The 24,500-nt window shown below is 38.9% G+C and overlaps 1 protein-coding gene across 1 annotated transcript in view; it reads right to left on the minus strand.

The window, feature by feature from the left end:
* The window catches only part of tenm4 (teneurin transmembrane protein 4), a 281,927-nt gene extending 259,728 nt beyond the window's left edge, over window positions 1–22,199 (minus strand). The window contains exon 1 of the mRNA XM_036129592.1: window positions 21,705–22,199. The gene's annotated coding sequence lies outside the window, so the exon portion shown is untranslated. The remainder of the gene's footprint in view (window positions 1–21,704) is intronic.
* Between the last annotated feature and the right edge of the window lie 2,301 nt (window positions 22,200–24,500).

A 24,500-nucleotide genomic window follows, 5' to 3' on the forward strand; every position in this document is an offset into this window, starting at 1 on the left:
GGCATGTTATGAGCTGAAGGCTAACCGAGCTAACGTTAGACATTAGCAAAATCCCCCCTGCTCAATTTTCCTGAGTAAGATCCAAGTTTTCTTGAGAACTTTGTACACAGTGAGAAAATCCCTCAGCAATAAATGAAACAATGTATTTCTGTTCAATATTCTTAAATGAATGCATCATTTTACTATATTTGCTAGGGGTGATTTACACCCCTAGCAAATATGCAATTTATCTAAATCTTACTTTTTTACCCTTTAAAGTACAATACAGCTTTATACTAAAATTATATTTTTTGAGTCATATTCAAACTGAAAAAAGTTTACAAAATTGCAGTGAAAGAAATTAAAAATCATCTTTGACGAAAACACTGTGATATCTTGAAGAAATGTGTCTTTATGAGGTGAAAATGTGATTAAATCATGATCATACTGTAAAAATTAGACATTTTAGTACACTGTATGACTTCTGTGACAAAATGATGATCCACTACATGGTTAACACCGCAAGACTCAAGCAAATTTGCATGGTCGCAGTTTTTTCTGTGACATTCAGAGTTAGAAACAGAGTCAAACCAGCGGTTCTATCAATAGTCACTTGAGGTTGATTTAATTCCCAAAGACCCCATTTTTAGCAATGTAACACATTTCATTTTTGACACGTGCATTTAAAAGGATTGTTTTTACCTTTTTTAATAAAGTTACTTCTTAAAAATCCTACTATCCCAATAGATGTGTGGCTGAATATATATACACATTCTTAATAAAAATGCTAAATGTATGGCGAAAAGGGTATTTTTTTGGCTAAATAGTATAATGCATAATGTATTATTAATGATACAAAGCAACAAGTGAAAACAAGCAAACCTTCTAAAAAACTTATTTGTGATTTTTTTTGTTAACAGCCACCAATAAACCAATTAAAATTCCCAAAATCATATAAATAAATAAAAGTGAATCCTACCATCGGGCCTTGAATAAATAAAGACTAATATTGCAGCAAAAAAAGCAGAAAGTAATTATGTTTTCTGAAGCCACTTCCATTCTTTCACACATTGTTTTATAAAGTGGTGACTCACATAATTTAAACACATACTGAGGCTTGTTAAGAGTTGTGCTCGGGTTGTCATTTAGATCCATTACCACCATGTTACATGTAGCATCACAAAAAAAAAAAAGAGCAACGACTGCGTGAGAACTAGCAGTTAGTCCAACACAGATCTCTCGACTTCAAAAGAAAACTAGAGCCTATAGAAAATGAAAAAAAAAGGACCCACAAAAGCGAAAAGGCTAACATCTAAACTCCAAACAAGGGAGCCGCCTGTCACTCTCTGTTCCGCTGACGGACCTAAATTGGCTTCTTATTGATGTTTGGAGCATTTTGGACCAAACCTGGCGAGCTGGCCTGCTGATGTGAAGACAGGGCTCTTGTCCACAGTATAGAAAAATCAATTGCAGCAACAATTTTTCAAAATCAGCAAAGAACTTTGGCACGCCATTTATCGAAATGGAGGACACAAAAGGCAAAGATGGACAAGCTAGTGTACTTCAGGCATCCATTCAGTTCACTGTGGCATTGCACAAAAGGTATCCCAGCTTCCTCTCGCTTTTATGCTCCACGATATAACTGCACCCAAGGTGGGACTGGAAACCAAGCAGCACAAAATACCATACAATAGATTTCTTTGCATATTTGTTGCATTTATTGCGATGACAATAAAAATAGGTTTCATGGCGGCTCACAATTAGTTGCTCTCGCTGCTGAAACAATATCTGTCTGTGCTGCGTGTCGGCATGGAAGACAAACAAAAGAAAAGGCTCGGCATCTGTTAGCACGACAAAGCGCCGTGTTGCTGCCTCGTCTTTGTTGCGGGCGACAAGTGCATCTTGGCAGCGCGATGTCACGAGCAGCCACAGCCTTCTGTTCTCGTCAACCTTCTTTCTTCCATTAGTTTTCCAGTTAGGAGGAGAGAAACAAGACCACGGCAAGATTGAAGCCTAAATCAACGGCTTTGCAAATAAAAAAAACGGTTCAGGATACAGTTAACTAATAAGCAGTGCACTCGAAATGAGTCGGGTCATTAAAACATCTTGCAGGGGAATTTATTCTCAAGTTTTTCCATGTTTTGTTGTTACAACCACAAATAAAAACCCCTACGTGATTTTATGTGACACACACAAAGTGTTGCATGGCTATAAAGTGGAAGAAAAATGACAGACGATCTGAAACATTTTACAGGTAAAACTCAACGCGCCTGAGTCGACGTGAAGTACAAACCCACTTTCACTGTAATCACATCGGCACGTTTGGAGCAGTTTTACGCATCTAGAGTAACATTCTTACATATTCTAATACGCAATATAGTTCAATATCATTGAGGCTGGATGGAGAGCCCCTGTGAAAAATAACATTCCAGTGTTTCACAGATTTTCTGTTGGGTTTAGGTTTGTACTTTGACTGGAGCCCTGTAGCACATAAACATATTTTAATATAAACGACCCCATCCTGACTGTGGCTGCGTGTGTGGGTCTTTTGTCCTGCTGGAAGCTGAAAATCGGCCTCAAGCTGAAGCCTTTTGCAGCCTCGCATCAGTTCTAAGCTGCTTCCCTGAAAAGCCACAGCACAATGCTGCCACCACCATGTCTCACAATGGCCAAATGCACCAGAGCACTGAACTGGTGTGTTCAGTGCTCTGGTGCCTTTATCCGTCAATCACACTCTTTGCTTTGATATCATCTAACCAGAGCACCTTCCTCCACATTTTTACTGTCTCCCCTACTGGGCTTGTTGCAAGCTTTAAACGATAGCTTTTGACGCTTCTTGTTCAACAGTGGCTTTCATTTATTTTCCACCCATTCTTCAAAACGGGCCGGATTTTTGGCAAACGCGACAAATGTCTTTTCTGTCAACAGATTATCCCACCCGAGCTGTAAATCTCTGCAGCTCCTCCAGACTTAACGGGAACCTCTTGGCTGCGTTGCCTGTAAATACTCACCCAGCCTCTTACGTTGATGCTGGGCAGGCATGTCTCAGTAGATTTGCAGCTATGCCATATTTTTCTTGTTTATGATTTAACACAATGCTTTGTCAATTGTTTAAATCTTGAGATATTGTCTTATAACCTGACCCTGCTTTAAACCTGTCCATGGCTTGACTTGTCTGGCGTGATCAGGTATGTTTAGTGATCCTTTCCTATGTTTTGCTCTATCTACACCAAGCGTTAAGAATACAAGACACTGAATTGCATGGAATTGTGCTCTGTCACAAAATTGTCCCCAATAGCTTTGGTTTGTGATATTAATGCAAATTTATGTTTACTGAAAAAAAGTTAAACACATGACAGACAGCATGTATTGTTTGCCAAATCCCAGTTTTGTAAAGGAAAGGTCAGGAGGTCAAGCTTCTGTTTTCAGTGATGGCATTTCATTTTTGAGAAATGAGCCCTGTCACCAAATGCCATCTTCCCACTTCTATGTTATCTCATCACTTTTTTTTTTCCAGCATCTTGTCACTCTGAAGCCATGTCTATGACATGAGCAAACCGTTTGCTTCCTTCCAGGCAGACCAGTGGGCTTTATTAATATTTATAGAATAACAGCTTAAGGCCATCTCCCCTGAGAGCTATCACTCCACTTCGCTGCCTAACACGTACAAAATATATTGACAACTCTCTCGCAGATCTCGTCGTTCCCTTGAAACCTCTGCGACCAGGTGGGCAGAAGGTTTCAAAAAATATATACGACCCTCCTAAATACAGAACAGACACGAATCCCCATATAAGTTAATAACTGGCACAACACGGAGGCTAAAAATGTGGACGGCTGGGGCTGAAAATTCTTGTTATTGAATTAAAAAATAGGGAGAGGCACAATCGTAATGTCATTTCATGGATGTCATCTTCATTTCTGGCTGGATGTACAAACAGGCTCTGCTGACAGCTCTCTGATGACTCAGAGTAATGCCAGCCAGTTTCAACCAGCTTTCAGTCAAGTTTGGCCTAGGACCGTCTACCATGCAAGAGGAATCTTTTCATGTAGCTGATCTGCCTGTAAAACCTCAGCGGTTGGAAGGCTGAGGCGTGACATGAGGTGATGCACGTTTGGACATAATCAGAAAGTAAAAAAAAAAAATGTCAGTTTTAAAACACTATCTGATTGGATGGATGCATAAAGCTCACATAAATAACAACGGCAGATAATCTTCTTGGTTTGTGCCAAGGCAAATGTATGCAGAGCAAAACTAGTGGTTAAAGGCTGACATGTCACAGTGATGATTTACAGGCAGTTGCAAGTATTTTTGAACTTTTCTTTTCTTAAACATTTTGTCATGTTACAACCACAAGTCAATCTTTTTTTTCTACAAAGTATTCCATAGACTTGTATTCACCACTATGGCATGACGCTGCTACCACCTCTTCCTCCCTGATGTGCGAGTTATTAAAACATACGGGGGCAAAAAAACTAATTTCTGTCAAAGGTTGCTTTGAAAACAAAACATGAAACATGGTGACAGCAGCTTCGTGCAGTGGCGAACACAAATGACTGGAGTTTGGGTTCATCCTGATTGCAGAGTTGTGAAGTAGAAGTAAAATGAACCACGTTTTTTCTTTCCAAATAACAAGCTGAAAAGTACGGTATACATTTGTATTCAGCAACACAGCTGAATTCAGTTCAAGCCAAAAGACCTGCCATTGCAATTGCTTTGAAAGGTGATTCTGTATAGTATTGTCTTAGGGGGAGGCTGAAGACTAATGGATGCCGTACTTCCACTTCGCAGTTATTCATTGCCTTTTGTTGGTCCTACACCTGAAATAAAATCCCAAAAAAATATGTCATTGTCTATAGTTGCAATATGGCAAAATGGGAAAGGTTTCAAGGGGTATACATTTTTGATACTGTACAGCAATGAATGTTTAATTTATGTCACTTCAGTTAACTTCTCTACCTGTCCAAAAAAAAAAAACATTAACGAGGAATATGATTTATTGTCTTAACCTTTCTTAATCCATAACGCAGTGACGGGCAGACTTGGTATGCTTTAAAAAAATCGTATCCAGATGACATAATAAAAATATTGCATCTTTTTTTTTATAGCAAGATAGAAAATATGAAAAAGAAATGACCATCGCCCTCCTAAAAATATCTTTTATTCATCGCAAAATATAGCCTCAGTTGTATTCCTAATTTTCGCTGAAGCATGTCAAATTGCTTGCAAGTAATTTGCAGGACAACGTATTAAGAGTTACTGACAGAAAGCTGGGGTCAACATAAAAAAAGTACAGACGCGAAAACCTTTTAATTACTTAAAAGGGAGCTTAATAAGTGCCGAGTATGATAAGCTTCCTGTCCCGTGTCTCTGCTTTCATCTAGTCTTAATTCGTAGCCTCTAAAAAAGGCCTCTGTCATAGCAATCACAGCTTTAACTCAAAGCTACAAATTAGCTTGAGATCAGAGTAGAATTCAGCTCTGCAGTCAGGCACTGTGAAGTTAACTTTTACAAAATGGTCTCTAACAGTGTGGAGGGAGATCTCTGTAAGTAATCACTCTGTTAAAGCTGAAATCATCTGTTTGGGACCCATTTTCAATATACCTGCTTCGACCTTTACGAGCCTCAGTCTCAAGGGCAATCTAGTAAACAGAGACTCACTCTGTATTCAGAAATCTGTGTTATAAGGTTATTGTTTGGTTTAACCTGCCATAAGTCAAACAACTTAGCCAAATTAGGCTATTATTATCAGTTTGTTTCAGTTTGTATGCCTTTTTCAGTAGTATAGAGTTATAGCCTGACAATCTTAAATGCTTTTTTATCTTTACTATTGCCATTATTAGCACCACAAAATTTTGTTATACAATCTTATTCCTATATGTACCATCTATAAACCAGAGAGCATTTTAAATAAATGATTAAAGCTGATGAGAGTTTTTAGTAACTTGTAGTTAGAATTGCATGACATAGAGTTTATCCTTAGGTATGAATATTATATGACACTGATGCCAAATTCTCTTACCTACTGGTCGACAGGCTGGACAACAATATAGCTCATTGTTAAGAGAGCTAAGGCACGGATTGGCATATTAAGGTAGCAAAGTTTAAAATTTTAAATACCACCTGGATGTTTGTGAGGTACACAAGGAAAATGCCCTTTTCTGTTCCAACATAACAAATGTAAACATGCTTTGTTTTTTACTTTTTTTGGAATAAAGATGTGGAGTTTATTGCAACTTTAATTGGAACTGCGTGCTTTGGTCAAATTTAATGAAATTGGAAATCTGTTAGGTTGCACTCTTGTTTCACTACCAGAGAACTTAACAACCTTGTTAGTGGGCATGGCATCCCAAAACATTTGACATCCTCAAAGGTTTTAAATCAAAAATCTGGCCAAACTAAGTGTGAATATGTGAAAAATCCCCTAAATGCCAACTGTTAGGTAAAGCCCCCACCAACTGTGATGCAGTGGTCTTGTTTCTCCTTTAAAAAGGTCTGAGGGAGCCCTTTTGGGGGCATGGCATATTTAACTGTCAGAAATACAAGCAATTATTGAATAAAATTCAGGTGGATTTCATTGAAAGGATAATAAGCCAAATCCATGCAGAAATGGTGCAGACACTAAATCAACGGTCTTCCCTTGCGTAGCGACCTATTTTTAGATACAGACACACAAACACTGAATTCAAACTCAACCCTTTATTCAACCAACTTTTTACCAAAACTGCAAGTATTTAAAAAAATGAAAAAGAATGCGTGCTCTCTGAACTCTTTGAATGGGGCAGAGCGTTTCTGGGTCTGCGTTTGTGATTGGTTGGGAGAATGTAATGACTGTAATATTAACCTACATGATAGGTTAGAATGTAAAAGGAGGGAAAACTGTTATTCTATTGAACTTTTTATTGACCCTTTTTTTTTCTATCATCGATATACCTCTATCGATTGACATATATTACTGAATTATCGTCCAGTCCTAATGCCAACCTTGTAAAATCTAATAGAAGAAAAAGTGCAAATGCACAGTACTGGCAGCAGGGCTGTCAATAATAAGAAAAATATCCATTTCATACCATGGAATATTTTAAAAACAAATAACATCCAATTACAAGGAGAAATCTTCAGAGATAGATTATGCTGCTGGAATAAGAGAGTTTATTTTAAGACTGTAAAGAAATCTTTCTCTGGGATGCCAATAAATGTGTCTGTAACTGTATACGAGCATGTACAGTACACCCCTGCTAACAAGCCACTGTCGTGCAGTGTGGCAGTTTTAAAATGCTTTACATCCAAAAAGATGTAAAGCATTTAGATCCCAGTGTGGGGGCTACTGCTGAGGTGGTCTAACGTAACTCCAAACATTACACTGCCCTTATTTACTGCTAGCTGTACATGCTGCTTTTTCAACTGTAAATCACTGGGGTTTAATTACCTGCAAATTGACTACTGTTTCAGCGTCTTGCATAAGACTGTCCTGGTCATGATGAAATGTGCCTTGGGAGTCCATTCTGATGGGACGATTCCAAGATGCAGATAATAAAAAAGGAGCCAGTTTGTTAGTCTGATGGCCATAAGGAATGTGATGGCTGTCAGCTAGCTCGTCCCGCTAATGTAGCTCCCAAAAGCTGCAAAGACATCTTTTAATTCCTGTCACTATTTTCCAAAGCAGCGTCGGCCGAGGACCTACACTGAAATTGCTAGGGTTTCCTGTCCACTCTGTATGGCTGCAGCAGGCCACAGTATAGTATATAGCCACAACATTATGAGTGGGGCAATTTGCTGCAGTGCATTTAACTCAAGTGGTGTAAAACACATTGACCTGACAGCTGGGCTTAGTCAGTCTGCGAGCTGTATTTGGGAGCAGTTTGAAATGGTCAGCCTCAATTTCTCTCCATCAGCGTTGAGTTCTTTAGTGCATGATGGGAAATCAAACACCAAGGTTTGTAAGTTGAGTTCTGCCAAACCCGCTCTGTTAGGGCAAATCATTTCAGAAAGCTTCGTTTGTCGTTTTCTTCTCGAACAGTTTCAGTGTTGCCACCTCTTTCTCTTTCCTTCATTTACATTTTATTCACATAGTTTGTGAACATTTTGTCCAGTAAGTTTAAAAGGTTGGGACTGTGGCACACGATTGGGCTACATTAAAACGCTAACAGCTTCTCTTAAATCTGTTTAGGTTGTTGTCAGCGTATCACTTCATGTGTTGAAGTAGGTGCCAGCTTTTATTATGGGCCCAGATATGAAGGTGAGTGATTCTATCTTTGTTAAGACTCTGATTTGGAAGTTAAAAAAAAGCTCATTACTGCAACCACATCATCTATGGTTCACCCTTCGACCTCCACAAAAGATTCAAGTCCATCCAGAGCTCAGCCTCACATTTTCTCTCCCACTACTCCGCCATAGATAAGATTCAGTATTGCCAGCTTACCAACCATCATCACCAAGTATTCAAACCCTGTTGGGGACTCTTTTTTTTAAAGAGCAACAAATCTGGTAACTTTTCTGGTGTTACTGAAGACTTCTTAAGACTTTGACGTGAAAGCGTGAACTGTTTTGACTCATCTCAAAAAGTGCCGTGGACTCTCCACCCATTCCAAAGAACTCACAGACTGCCCAGTCCTCTCAGTGCAATCCATCCCAGTTGCAGTCGAGGGAGCACTCCTTTAGTTTGGCAAACTAAATCCACATGCATTAAGTTGCTACTTAACCACTAGGCTGTTGTCGTTGCTGTGTGCTCCCATGTGGAGCATGACGTTAAAGCTAAACCAAACCTAAGAAGACTACATGAAAAAGAGGAAAGAAAGAAAACAATATACTCAAGTTACAGAACAATAGTCCTGTAACTTTACAAGAGCGTCTCTTCTTGGGTTCTTTTAGCCAATATTGAGCCAGGACAAAGTTAGAGGGTTGAAATTAAACAATAATCAACTGAATAAAGTCGGTTTTTAGTTCTGAACCTATTCAGGGTGTTTCTGTGTCCTCTCATCAGACATGGGGAAACTTGCATGTTGAATATTCAAAAGAAAAAAAAAGGCAAACGTTGACAGAGACAAAGTAGATGCAAATGAAGACACTGCAAGTAGCTAATAGCTGCTTATATTTACCATCTTTTTCTGGTAAAAATCAAAAGGCTGTCTCTTTCAGTTTTAGTAAGTCTGGACTGGATCTGGTCATCTTTTCAAACTCCATTCATCATCAAACCCAAGCTGAACATAGTTTCTTTTAAACACTGATGTTGATTTTTAAATCTTTAACTCCTACTTCAAATTAACACTTGAAGTAGGAATTGATATCCCTGCAATATCAATGAAACTTACAGAAGCATAACTGATGAAGAAAAATACAGTAACACTATCACCAAATTGTACAGTGACACAGCTGCTCTCCAACTTATAATAAGTTATGCCAGAGTTTTACATCCCAGTGAATGTCTGCAGTGGAGGCAGTTTGAGGTGGAATGAACCTTTAAATCATGCTAAAAAGTGCAGACTATGCACATTTGACATGCTAGTGTTGGCCCGCTCTCTGTTTAGACCAGCTATAGAAATGTAGCATTATTGGTTCACTGGTTAAGACCTCTGAAATATGAGAGAGAGAGCGCTTCCCAAACTTTGGATTGAACATTTTTTTCCAGATTAAAAAACTGAAACAAATGGAAGTCCATTTATTTACTTGTTGCTGAATAAAGCCTCTGATTTGCATCAGTTTAAGCTCTGCTGCAGAGTTCTTTCATAATTATTTACCTTTTGAAATAAAATCACTAAATATATTATATACCAGTTTTTGGCACTGATACCACCTTAGAATTAAGAAAGGATAAAACAACTTTAAGAGATGTAAAAGATATAAAGAAGCCTTGCATTTCTTATATTATTTTCCTGCTGTGAGTTCTGAGTTTTCCTTCCAGAAAGAATTGAGAAACTTAAAAAAAAAAAAGCTTTATTGAGCTCAGGTTTTCTCAGACCTCTGACCGCATAGAATTAGTTCCACTTTAGAGTCTTGAGTTTCTCTAAAATATTTCTCAATTTTTTTCTCGTCTTGTTCTCATGAACCCAACATCACACATAATCTCGTCTAACTCCATATTTTTTTTTACGGTAACATCGGGGACGCTTAGACCTAGCTAGCCTTGCAAGCTTTTAATTTAAAACCTTGTTTTAATCCATGACATATAAGCCAATCTGGCTTACTTCACGTGACGCTTTGGAACAGATCCGACAGTGCAAAGCAACAACAGACAAGCAGCAAGCTAAAGAAAAGTCACTCAACCTGTTGAGATACATGAAATTCTAAATAACCTGAACATTTCCACACAGGATTGTTAATTTGTGAAAGATTCAGATAATGACCTTGTATGAAAAATAGCTTCATTCATGACAGACAAAAAGACTGTAAAAATAAGCTTGAAAATCCATAAAAATCATCCTGCATAATAATACATGCCTTCCCATCCATTAGCATAAAACTTATTTGACAGTTGAACAGAAAAAGAATTCTACACGGCATTTATTTCTTAGTGCACTGTTTTATATTGTGCTGCAGTAAGTAAGTGACATACAGCCCTGCCAGCCTTTTTTTTTTTTTCGCTGTAAAGTCTGACAACCTTAAATAAGGACATCCAGGGCCTTGATCATGAAAACGACATGTCCCTGTGTTCAGGAAACACTCCTCAAAACGCAGGCACATTATCATCTACGAATGTGAGGATAAGCTTGGGAAGCAGATTTTTTGCACTTAGTGCACCTCGAAAATGGTTTCATATTATTTGGCTGTGAACAACCAAGCAAGGCAACCATCAGATCTAATGACCGTGCTGAGATGGCTGTTCCTCCCATTACCTTTCCTGAAACATGCTTAAAAAAAAAAAGCAAATGAGAATTTCAAATGAAGCAGTGCTCGTATTTGATATGCATGCAAAAAATAAATAAAAATAACCATAAACAGAACCAAGTATTTCCATATTTGCTTGGCACTAACAGCGTTCTTAGGATGTATACATGGATGTATACTGACTACAGGTCAGTCCATTTAACAACTAATTTAAATATTTTGGATCTTTTTGATTTTTTTAAAGGAAGATCTTTAAAAAAAATACAGATGTTATAAATATAAAACCTTTTTTACATTCAGTAATTTAATATGAAATAAAACATAGATTTTAACCTCTCCTTAGTTTATTCTAGAGTTAGATAAGAAATTATTGAATTGTAAACGTGGCCTTGGCCAGTTAGTGGTATCAAGGTGTCTAATTGTTTCTGGCTGTGTGGTGCACAGAATATCAGCTCTTCCCTGGCTCCTCCCCACTGCTGCATCCTGCAGGTCAGCTGGCTGAAAGAAGGCTAGTAGCTTGGTTTCATCTGTGATTGCACTAGTGTGAGGACCGGCTGGTTGGAAACTCAAAACTAACACTTTTTTCCCCCAATGAGTGAACACACCCATACCAAGAACAACATGTTAAGTGTGGATGCTGTTACTGAGTGAGGTTAGCTATGCCCAGTTACTGAGAGGCATAAACAATGAATGTAAGAATGCACAGGTGTAGTGAGCTTTGGAGAGTGAAACTATCTTCTACAACATGTCTAAAGGTTGGTTCGCACGGCAGGATTTTAAAATAGTTGGACGATTTTCAAAGCCTGAGAGACACCACAGATAACGACAAAAACGTCTTTGATAAAAAAGGTTTGCTCGTACGTTCTACCGAGCAGACTAGATCTCTCTTAACACACCACACATGGCAGGAATACCTCTTAAGATTATCTTAAGAGCCACGCTGATAGTCGGGGCCTGTCAGAAGGGGAAGATCTGGGCACAAATTGGGCTAATTATCCTGCCGTGTGAACCAGCCTTAAACGTGTCTGCCATTCCTTCCTAATAGGATGGTTTATTGTATTAAAGCCAAGATGTAACATGGCAAGCCAGATTGATAATGTGCAGCATTCTACATTCTTTACGTAATCAATCTGGGACTGCTCCCATCAAATCCGTTCGGAGAGAGTAGGGAAATTCAGCAGACCTTTCCAAGCTGAATGGGTGAAGCGACGCCTAGTGCCCGCCAACCAAAGGTTGGTTTTAGCCTATCGAATGAAAAAACAGCAGCCACCATGAGGAAACCTCTTGCCGTTCTTCTTTCAAAGAGGAAATCCTGGATTCTGACTAAACAGCGCTGGTGACCAGTCTAAAGTGCAGCCTGCCTCTCAACCAATGACTGCTCGAGATAGCCACCAGCCCCCATGCCACTCTAAAAAAGGACATATGGTATAGACACAGGTAAGATTAATTGTTTAAATTAGTCAATTAGCAGGTTTGAAACTGGCTGCTGCATAATCTGTGTTATTATTAGACCCATTAGACTCAAATGACTTCACAACTAAACGGAGAATTAATAGCTTGTTTCATTACTTCCCTATTTCTAAGCCGACTGAGGCATCAGCTGATTAACATTTTCCTGCGATGATTCATACCGCAATAGAACAAAATGTTGCGTGATGCAGAACCGTGGCCTTAGAAGTGCAACTGTCATAGGGTTGTGTCTTGGAAGGTACTATTTACATAGACAGTGTTCGTTTATGTCGTCCAGGAAGTTTACTAACTCACTGTAGCAGATACAGGATCTTAACTGTGCTGAAAGTAATCAGTATTACTTTGTGGAGATAGCTAGTACTGTTAGCAAAGCTAATTTAGTTGTTGCTTTTTCCTGTCCACCTGCCTCATAGGGAAAGCTCATCCAAATAATGCTTTTGGGTTTAACGTCTCAGCTAATGAGGGCTGTACTTCACATGTACAAAACCTATTTCATTTTATGTCACAGAAAGCGTAATATATCCAAAGTCAAAGTCCAAAGTATTTGATTGGCACCGTGGCAAAATTTCTCTTTTGAGACTCCGGTTCACATTACACATAATAAGGGCAAAAATTTGCAAACAGGCAATGAACAAGGGTTAGATTCTTTATTTATTTATTTTTTTTTAGCATATCCAACTTTATTCACAGCTTTTCATCCCTTTCCACCATTGGCGTTTCCAGTTAAACAATCTTCCTCAAACCGCAATGAATTACGGGATAGAATTAGCCATAAAGGATACGCTGGACCCATCCTTCAAATCTGGGGAAAAGAAGGCCGCATTTGTTGGACGCATTGAGGACCTTTCGAATTTGGACAGCCTTTGGCGCATCGCTGTGACGTAACCGGCCTTCAAATTCGGCCTACGAAGGACGCAGCCCCTAAATTTGGACACACCCCTTGTCACATGACCTCAGCTCGAGGCAGTAATGGCCGAAAGGAGAGAGCACTAATAGTTAAATTAGTGCTGAAGTTTTATAAATGACACTTTTCTTGATACAAAATGTACTTTTGAATGATTTTGTAAAAGACGAAAGCTCTGCTTGGTTTATCAAGCTATGGCTTAATTGTGAAAGTACTCCAAGGTCTTCTTTGCATTGCTTTGACTGGAGGCATCCCGGAGTAGGCGGCCTCCGGGGCAGATTGTTTTGGATCTTCCGCAGCAATTCAGTCAAATGATATCTAACAGTTATTGTTCAGCTTATTTCACGGTTTCATTTATCACTGAAATTACTGGTTGAGATTAATGTGAAGCTACATAACTGATAGTTTTATTCAACTTTAATGTCTAACTAGAGCGATGGAGAGTATATCTGGAAATGAATAATTCGATCATCTTTAATGTTAATGCGGGGGTAGGGAATATTGCCTTATTAAAGAGAACAAGCCTGGCTGCCAACATGCTAATATGCTCCCTTTTTTACACTACAGTTTAAAATCGATGCAGACATAAAAGCTTGAAGGTCAAAAGATTGTTTTTAAACACATCTGGATCTTTATTTGACCTTTGAACAGTAAAAAAAAAATAAACTATTTTGAAAGAAATATTAAAAATTAAGTTAAAATGAATCTATATTCATTTTTATCTATATTAATCTTTATCATCTATAAAAGAAACAAACAATGGATAGTAAGCAACTGACGCGATGACTGAGATCATACAAAAAATAATCGTGAATAGTCGACTAAGAAAAAAAAATTATTCATAGATTAGTTGACTATTAAAGTAATCTTTAGTTGCAGCCCTATATAGAGATATTGATTGTTTTGACAACCCTAAGTTTTATGGGTAAATAGTCTTGATGTGTTAAATCAGCAGGCGGAATACAAACCAGCAATATGTCTGTGTCAAGGGAATAACGAGTGGGTTCTTAAAAAGCCTGCACCCACAAGGGACAGAGAAAATTATTTACAGAAAATATTTCTCTATCTCTCAGATAACATCAACCGAAGATAAATTCTGTAAATGTATGATATTTGCCAGCATAACGTAACTGTTTCTGTTGTTTTGATCCTGTCTTAATGCATTAAATATGGCCCACCACAGCAGCCGTGCTCTGACTCCGGCTAACCCCCCCACCCCGCAGGACAATGTTTCTACTTTGCTATCTAAACTGTGATCAGTCGAAGGAGAATAAGCAGGAGGGGGCCAATATTATGAGAACTCTGAGCAGACTGAAGGCTTTCTGGTTGCACTGAGCAGACAAGAAGATATCAAAGCAAGGTATGTAGGGCAAAGGACTACCACACCTGTGAATTATCATTTTCTTCAGCGGCAATAAGAGTCATCTTAAAAACTGCGGCATGAATACTGTGCAATGTTGAACACAAAGAGGAGTCTGTTGCTGCTGGCCCAGGAAAAGAAATCCTATCCTGCGTCTGGTAGCTGAAGTACATAATTTCAACCTCAATCTCGCTCCTCAAATGCTTTGTGTGATTTTGACTTTTAGAGCACCAAACAAGGAATACAATTTTAGTTATTTGAGAAATGAAAGGTTAAATTGCAAAGTCCATGTTAGTCCTTTGTGGAAATTATAGAGTTGGGTTCCAGAACAAATATTGTAAGATTAAATCAAGCTTTTTCTATTTTTTTTCCTATAGCAAATGTTAGCAAACTAAAGCTTTTTTCTAACTTTAAATTATGCCGTCTTTTTTTTTGTTCCCTGTATTAATTTAGGTTTTACTGTCGTGTTATATACAGCAAAAATAAGCTTGGGTTTTGTCAAGAGATACACAGAACAGGCTTTCCCAAGCCAATACTGATTTTCTATTCTACTATTTTTGTTTCTTTGAGGTCTAAGTGATCAGTTATACATCTCTTAAAACTATTACACATATCACCTCATTGGTGTAAACATGGATGTTTAAGTATTTGAAAGAGCATTTACCTGAACCTGAACACAGGTCAGAGACAACCAAGGGAAATCCTGTCAATCACTTCTATCACTTTGACCCGTTTTGAATTTATTTAAAAAGGACTGTAATTTACTGCTCTGTGGAAATTTTCTTTTAATTGAGCAAATCAAATTAACTAATTAACCAAACAGGGAACAATCCACCGCATGTTCTTTGATAGGAGTTGTTTTGAATCCATCTAAGAATAAATGGATGACAAGATAATCCCCATTCATGTACCAAAAATTAAACTGTGGTTCTTAACAAACTCAAAAAAAAAGTATATTAGAGTACATGCTCTTTACTGATTCATTTACGAACAGACCAATGTACGAGTGATTCCTATCAGTGGCCGATTGTTTTTGGTTCATTAGAAAGTTGTGTTTTAGAGTTCCTAACATTGAGATAAAACCCGTTTTCTGTACAGCAACAGCCAATTTCCCCTTGATTGGCTCTAATCGGTAATCGGTAGGAAACTAAGAAATCTGACTTTACTTTTATGGTGAATTTTTTTTATACTTACTTCGTGAATTTAAAAAAACAAAAAAGTTTGCAAAAGCGATTTTGTATGTGTTAAAGTCATTCAAAGATATCCGGATTCAACTGACAAGGCAGCAAATACAATGACAGCTTCACTTATCATTCAGTCACAGACTGAAATTGGACATTTTTCATTTGATTGGCCCTGATCGGTGATCGACAGGTTGGAAAATAAAAAAAAAAATCAGATTTTTTTGTTTACCCCCTATTAATTAGACATATCAAGCAAAGATCTTTTACCAATGTATTTCAATAAACTAAGAAAGAGAATACTTATTGTGCATTTTAATTAATTTAACAGAAACCATTCAATCTATTGTTTTCTGATTGCTACACAATTAAATAGTAAATGAACTTAATCTATGTAGTGCTTTTCTAGTCATACTGACCACTCAAAGAGCTTTCCCCAATAGCCACATTGACCCAGTCAGACTTATTAACGTGCCCACATTAATATGCCGATAGGTAGATCGGTTGGCAATGCGGGGTTAAGTGCCTTGCCCAGGGGCACATAGAAACCTTCTGAGTGCAAGACGACTTCACTACCCACTGAGCCACAGTCTCCCAATCAACGTTGACCACAGCTGACCTCCATCAAAGAACCTGGTAAACATTTTTTACATGTTTTTACATGTCTTTAATGTTTTATAGTATCTGTGTTAGATTTGTGCATCTCTACTTTGCAAGCATTTCAGTAACGAAGCAAAATCCCATGTACGTATGTGAACAAGTTTGTGTAAGTATGACATATTTTTACTTGTTGTAGAGATGCACAAATAAACATCGCTTAATCAGATCAGTGATCAGCACATCAGATACAACATAGATCAGATTTGGGGTTTTCTACTCCTGCAGTGCTTCTAAACTAAGTACTACCTCCATTTTCATTCCATAACACCAACTCACAGCATTTAACTTGATGCACTTTTTCTTAACGCTAAATCTAAAAATCAGATTAAGGTCAAGGACAAATGCTTTGAAGCATAAATGAGGATAATCATGTAATCCCTTTGCTTTTTGCTGGATTCAAATCAACTACCTATTACAAAGAACTTGTGCAACATTGGTTTTTTTTTAATGTTCTACAAGCCTTTGGGAAAGAAAAATCTGAACTGGGCAAAATTGAAATCTGGCAATCATATCTTAAAGAGATTACTAATGGCCAGAAAAGGTCAGATCAGATCATCTCTGGTTTGCCAGCCTATAAAAATAATCTGAATCACACATGTGTTGCATAATTCTATATCAGTATTATTTACTTTCCTTTGTTGTAGAGGGGAAAAAAAGTGAATCATCAATTCAGACCTCAAGGAAAAATAGAAACCTCTGATTTGTACCGCATGAAAAAGCTTGTTGCGCTTTTAATACATGTTAGGACGCTACAACAGACCCGTGAAGCTTTCACCAAAGACAATGCAAAAGAACAGTTTGTCAACACATACGATTGTCCTTAAATGTCAATAGCTGTTCCACAAAGGGTGGCATGTGAGGACGAATGTGTTCGCAGTATTTGCTCTGGACATGTTGTAAACGTTTTCCTCCAAGCCAACTAGTAAAAAGTTCCAAAAGATCAGCGGGGGGGGGGGGGGGGGGGGGGGGGGGGGGCAAAATGCAAACGTAGAGTCAAATCTTCTGCAGCCTGCTGCTCAGATTAGTTGCTTTACGTTTTCTGCTGACCTATTTGGAGTTTTGCTCTCTCTTGTTGATACTGCAGTGACATCCAATGACTGTTTCTTATGCAATTGTGAATACATTACATGAATCATAGACGTATCAATACAGATTTACCTGTAAAGCCAATCAGAGGAAATCTGACTCTTCCAGCATAAAAAACCTGCTACTCTACAATCACCCTCTCCCTTTGTAACACAACATGCTTTGTATTTCTGGGCTGTACTCAACCTGTGATAAGTGCAGTTGTTCTGTCAACATTTAAAAAATGACATGATTATGTGTATGGGTCTAAAAGAAGAGAGAGGAATTCTTTCGTGTCCAATAAAAAGGTGTAATCATGACAGTTACCCGTTATTTTTTGTGAGTGAGATAAATCATAGGACGACAGTCTGAAGCTTTGACTAAAGAAAATGATTTAGCTGGAAAATGTACCCCTCCTCTTGTTGCAGTCGGTCCCTAAATGCGGGGGGGAAAAAAGCAGGTATGATCTGAAACCGGAATTTAATTAACATAGGAATATCAAATGAAGTAATTTTCACTAAAGTGAGATTCATTTTAAGGTTATCTGTTCTGGAAGGCAAATGAAAGCTGTTTATCGTTCGTATTCCCTTCCAACTAATCAGGGATAACGTTCTTTTCATCATCCACTGTATCCAGTCCCCACACACAGCCAGCGCCTCCCCAGATGACTGTACAGTTCTCGTAACAATTATTACTTCAAATACACAGTATCCCCCCAAGAAGCTCCGGGGAGAGAGAAGCATTTCATTGTTTCTTCGCTGTCATCCGTCTACCCTCGTACAGCATTAGCGCAAACACAACAATCGCTTATGGACTATAACAAGGTCCGACTGCAGCTTGGCCCCACTTTCCACACCTTGTTTTTTTGCGGGAGAACGAAAGAGCCGCGCCATCGGCTCGCTCTGAGACAGCAGCTAAGGTGAAAAGACGAGCAACAGATTTTTCATTTGTGACTACAAAGGCTGGGCCGTTCCCCCCCACTTATCATGCAGGGGAAAAAATGGTGCTGAGGCGGCTTCTCGGAGCTCATCAGCACGACAAAGACGTGAGGGAGAATGCAGCCTTGTTCTGCAAAGGTTAACCTCGAGGGGACCTAACAACTTCAAGCTTTTCATTTGATGCTTCCATCAAACACTCGCCACAGAGTATTGAGAGCCTCTGTATTCCCCTGGATTTAACCTCTAATATCTGAGGTCATGCCCCCCCTAAACCTCCCCCAGCATACCCAATGGTGGCACTTGTGAGTTCAAACACTCAACCGCTCCCCCTTTTCTTTGGGCATCTTTCGTCTGGGTGTCCTGGGAAAACCCGTCTACCGTGGCAAGAGACGCTGCAGTAACCTTTTCTTTTTCAAAACATTGAGGACAAAATTTTTATAAACGATGCAACAATCAGGCTTTTTTTCCAGCAGATACCAATTTCCAAATTTCTTTTCTAAAGATTGTAAGAGGTAAGAGTAAAACATGCAACAGGATCTGTGATGGAAGCAGTGTTTTCGAATACAACAAATCCAAGTTGAAGCGAGTAGAAAATCGGAAATCGTTATCAGTCAAGAAATGCGTGATCAGTGCATCTCTAATGGGACACCTGCTGAATAAATGGAGGGAAAGTTAAAGTAAAAGTCATATCCAAAAATATCAATGAGTTTAAATACAATGATTAAATATAAATGAAGGCTACTGTAACACAAAGAGATGCATCAATCCTAGCCTTTTCATTTTCTTTGAGGTATGAATGGCTGATTATGATTTTTTTTTATTTATTTTTTTTTGGGGGGGGGGGGGGTTGCCAAAAGACTACACCACATAAAATAGAAAAGAAAATGTGCTCCCAGGTCTTTTGATTGAGAGTATTTTTTTTTCCATTATAAAATAAAGGAACTGCAATATTATCCCAATTTATTCATCATATCATTTGTTCCTGACCTTTATCAGATTTTTATTCAATACAAAAAAAAACTGCATTAAATAACATAGTATTTCTTGCTGCATTTATTGACAGAAAATTGTGGGGGTTCTTCGATTTTATGTATTTACTGAACAGAAATTAGTAATAATTTTCAGTGGAGGCTGGTTAATTTACATAACTTGACTTAGTCAGTTCACTTCTTCCTTTAATGATTTTGCTAATTATAAAGGAAAAAACCCTCAATCCTATTATAATCTGCACGTAGGATCAAGGCGTAATCTGGGATCACCACTCCTCCTACTACTGCACCACTACTCTGAGAGGCGTGTGTAAGCTGGTGTGCAAGCCTTACAACTTGCTAAATCTGAGTGCAACACTGATTTATGCTGTGTGTTGGGCCCCAAAAATGACTCCCAGGGGTCCTCCTCTTGCCTCTCACTGCCCCAAGTCTCAAATATCTGCGTGAACTACATTATGCATTTCAGATGTCTCAGTTTATTTCATTTAATTTGACTGGTTGGATTGTGATCCCCCGCGATAATGCCGTTTTTAAAGGCTTCCCCCTCATAAATTAACAATAAAAAGTCCAACTGAATTATAATAAATTCAACACTGAATTCCTTCTAACTTTAATTATATAGGGGGCTATGGTTGCAGTTTCTTCTGATTTATTGGAAACCACAGCATTTCTTGTAGGCAGATCAGTTCATGAATTTTATTCATGTTATTATTATTATGCTGCTGCAGTGAAACTATAAGCTATGCAGTTTTCCCTAAAGGGTTCCTTTTCAGAAGGAGCATATGCGATCCTGAAAGTGTTGCTGCTATTACACTGAATGTAACACAAAAGTTGAATAGGAACAAGAGAAGCTCTCATAAAACACCCACAAATTGGAATTGGTCTATTTTCCTTTGACTGGCTCTAATCAGTCGGCTAGTTAGTAGGTCAAATACACAAAAATTTACTTTTTCAGTCCAGATCGTTAAATGAATCAAAAGTAAGAACTCATACCATTTTCAGTCAATGAATGCACCAACCAACCGCATTAACTTTAATTTAAGATTGTATTAGAAATCCAATAAAGCGTGGGGACATATACTTTATCAGACCAGTTCTCAAAGAAAATCAAAAATCGGTACTGGTTGGAACATCTAATAGGAACCCACCAATGAAATAAAGGGAAAAAAATGGTGGAAAAGCAGTAAGGTGAGTGTTGCTCAAATCTAATCGTGTTTTGATGCAACAGTGTTGATGTAAAGATTAAATAGAAATAGGAAATACTGAAATATATGCACCAATCAAGTTTTCTCTGGTCAATTGCGTTATCAGATATTTACTAAACAAAGTAAAAGGTCCAGCCATATCCACTGTGTTGGTGCGTTCAGAGACTGAAGAAGTAAGGAATTCTTAGTTTTCTTACACTGAATGAGTCGGATGGCCGAAATATAATTTTTCATTACATGACTAGCCAATCATTTCTTTAGAAGCAAAATTTAATGGAATATTGGTTGATTGGATTAATTAGAACACGTGCAAAACAAAAACAATTTAGATAATATTGTACGTGTAAACACTACTGATACATAATATGTTCACCAATGTGTGATTTTGTTCATTACCAAAATGCCTAAAGGGCCTAAATGGCGAACACTTTTATTTTGAGTATGAACCCCAGATTCCAATTTGACTTGTTCCAATTTTCAAAGGATTGCAAAACATGAATGGGAAAAACGGTTTAAATAATACCCTTTGGGTTTCATATGTTTTTTTTTTTTTTTTTTATTGTCTGACCTGCGGATCATGACAATATCGGCAGATTCCGAGCTCTGATCGATTGATTGGTGCATCTCTGGTATTATAATGTCGCAGCCTGCCTAGAGAGAGGCTGATCCAGACCACAAGGTTGGTCATTCTGTGAAATCCAATCCCTACTCTTATTTTTAAAAAAGGTGCCTTTCTCGCAACCCTCTTATTTATTTAGTTACTTATTTCACATCACACAGGACACGGTGCACCCACAAATTTTTTTAAAGGACTTTTTTTTTATCTCCCATGCTCTATAGCCTGCACATCTGCACCGAGCGATTATATTACTGCGGGTTGTGAACCCTTTCTAAAGCCGAGGCGCAGGTAACGCTCCGCGCTGCACCCCTGCTCGAAGCCCCGCTTCATCTCCCCGGGATATAAAAGGGGGGGGTGCACAGATGCACCCGAGCCCCGCACAAACACAACATCCACCGCCTGCGCTGCGACTGATCACCGCGGCGTCCCGCACCAGAGTAGCGACTTCCCCGGTAATGCTGCGTGATGCACGCTGTGCTGGCAGATATTACGCAGAAATGTAAGCTTACCATTCTGAAGACATGTCCACCGTAAGCAGGCCCGTCCCGTTAACAATAACAATAAAAAAAAACAAAATGAGTCTGTGGAGCCTTCTTCACTTCGTGCCCTTCTGCTTCTTCCCCTCCGATTGGTTTTGATAGTAACCAGAGCAGCCGAGCGTATTCCCACTATGTACACGACACTGGAACGGAACGGCAGAGCAGAGCGCGGCGGAGAGCAGTCCTCCTCCTCCTCCTGCGCGTCCAAGGTGCTGCTGCCTCTGCTCCTGCTGCTCCTGCTTCTGCTGCTGCTGCTTACAGAGCACTCAGAGGCGCACACATGGATGTGGAAAGGCAGCCGTCCAAGACGCCCATTAACGAGCACAGCCCCGACCGAAACGCCGTGGAAGTCCTCCGGGAGAAATACGGCAGATAGCCCCCTCAAACACGGCACAGGGAGATAAGGTGACACGCCAGCCGATATGCTGGGAAATGGTGAGCTGCGTGGTCCCCCACTCCCACTCCCACTCCCCCCACCTCTCACGATTTACAATTACGAGTTTGGAGAGGGGATGAGTGAGCCGCCGCGCGTGGTCGCCCCCTTCGGTAAAAGCGTCCAAATATCCGCCCTTTTTTTATTATTATTTTAGAGCATCTGTAATAATCCTATAGGGGGATTTCAGAGTTCAGAGGGGTGACTTTGCAATATTAACCTTGAGCGCATTATTTTTAATACGCTTTCCCTCGCAACAGGCAAAGGAAGGGTTCACGTCTTCAGAAAATAAATGAGGAGTCGCACAGAGCAAAATGACAAGGGTAAAAAAAAATATCAAGGCGATCAGGCGATTATTCATATTATAATCAATTATAAAATAATGAAGTATAAAATAATGAAGGATGTAAAAACTAAGCCTTACATAATAAGCACACCGGCAGAGCTGAACAAGTGTTTCTAATGGGACTTAAGCCGAGTTTTATTTGGGAGATCACCAATTACCATCCACCGCAGCAGCATCCCTTTTTTAATTGGTTTGGTTTAACTAATGAGTATCAAGGTTCCGCGGTTTTCAAAAGTTATTATTATTATTTTTTTAACTGCTAACACTGCTGGTCATTTCCACGGTTTACTGGGGTTTTCTCCTGTGACATGGAGCACAGAGAACAATATCGCTGCCCTCCCCCACATGTTGCTGTACACTGCCTGTCAGCAGGCTGAAAGAGGGTTCACTCTGCAGGAAAACGAATTCAGCTCTTTGGGAATACTTGTGAATATCTGCATTTATCTAAAAAAATTAAATGGCTAGGTTATGAGAGGCTGTGTAAGTTCAAACGCAAAGTAAATCTAACATTTGTCAAAATTTGTGCTTGATAATATGAAGAAAAAAAAACTTAGCTAGAGACATTAAACGTGTACTGAGATAAAAAAAAAAAAAGGTTGTGTGAGAATTTAAGGCCACTTGGGGGCCCCCTGTTGGCCAGTGGGGGAAGGGGCTTAATTTGCATAGTTTAGGGTCTGGCTAATCCCATTTTTGGAGATTATCAGAAAGGGTTCCTTTTTTTATTATTATTATTATTATTATTATCCTATTGAGTCAATTTCAAAGCACAATGTTCATATTTTTGATTCTTTAAGCGAGTCACCAAATACATTTTAACATTCAGTTATTCTGAAATGGTGTATAAAATGTATGGCGTGAATAACATTTATTTCATGATGAACATGCAACTACTACAACGTCAGAATATTTTAAGTGTTTCCACCACTTTTTGGTGTAAATATTGTTAAAATTTAGGTTAGAGGGAAATGTCTCTGATAAATCTTTAAGAAGGATGAACACATTCCAAGACAATTTTAAAATGAATTATCCAATGAATATTGTATTTTTTAATTCTTCAGAAAAGTGTAAGTCCCATCATTCATATGCTTTTATGTTTGAGTTTTCAACTACAACAACATCTAATATAAAGACTTTTAAACTGTTTTTCCTGCAAGCTATGCTTGCCACACATTAGGTTAACGAGAGCACCATCTGTCCTCTAATTGTCAGGTCAACCTCTTAAACCTAAATCCTCTGCTATATACTCATCTCCAACTTCTAGTTTCTTCTTCTGGGTTAAAAAGACTGGTCAAGGGTTCCTGGGCCTGGAAGTGTGTTTGGTCACCCAGAGAATAAGAGAGGGGCCATGTGTGGCCTTTAATTCACCACATTGTCTGCCAAAAAGCTAATCTTGGCCAGGCTCAGAGTCTCACTGCTCACGAGGACGCGAGTGAATGAGGGAAAAGTTTAAATATGCTTTCAGATGTAAAACCGCAGACCGGCCTGGCATTGTGGGCTGTGTTGTTGTGAGAATGTGAGATTTGCCGTTGACCCAGGCAACAAGAGGAAAGGGGCCCATTTCGGTTGGAAAAGCCGCTGCATTCAGGCTCATGTTTGCAGGTGGTGGGGCTGTAATTCAATGGCTACACACCAATTTCCCTGCCAGCCAATGTTTGAGAAATAAATTGATGGCTCACAGTGGTAGTCTGTCGCCAGCCATCAATCAGAATTTATGGCATACGGAACATTATATATCAAGTCAATGTATGTAAAAGCCCTATAATGTGACCTTCAAGATAAAGAAATTTCCATCTAAGCTGCAGCAAATCTCGATTTCAGTTCAGAGTCTTTTAAGAAAAACCCGCCATGACTTTCAGAAACTCTGCTGCTGAGTCCGAAGTCATTTTAAAGGCACCGCTGAGGTCCTAATTATTATCGTGGGCAATCCGTACGGACTTTGCGGAACAGCAACAAACCAACTGACAGGCAGAAAGAGAGGCAGCACACA

This window comes from Fundulus heteroclitus, unplaced genomic scaffold (assembly GCF_011125445.2).
Source record: "Fundulus heteroclitus isolate FHET01 unplaced genomic scaffold, MU-UCD_Fhet_4.1 scaffold_189, whole genome shotgun sequence".
Taxonomy (NCBI): Eukaryota; Metazoa; Chordata; class Actinopteri; order Cyprinodontiformes; family Fundulidae; genus Fundulus; species Fundulus heteroclitus.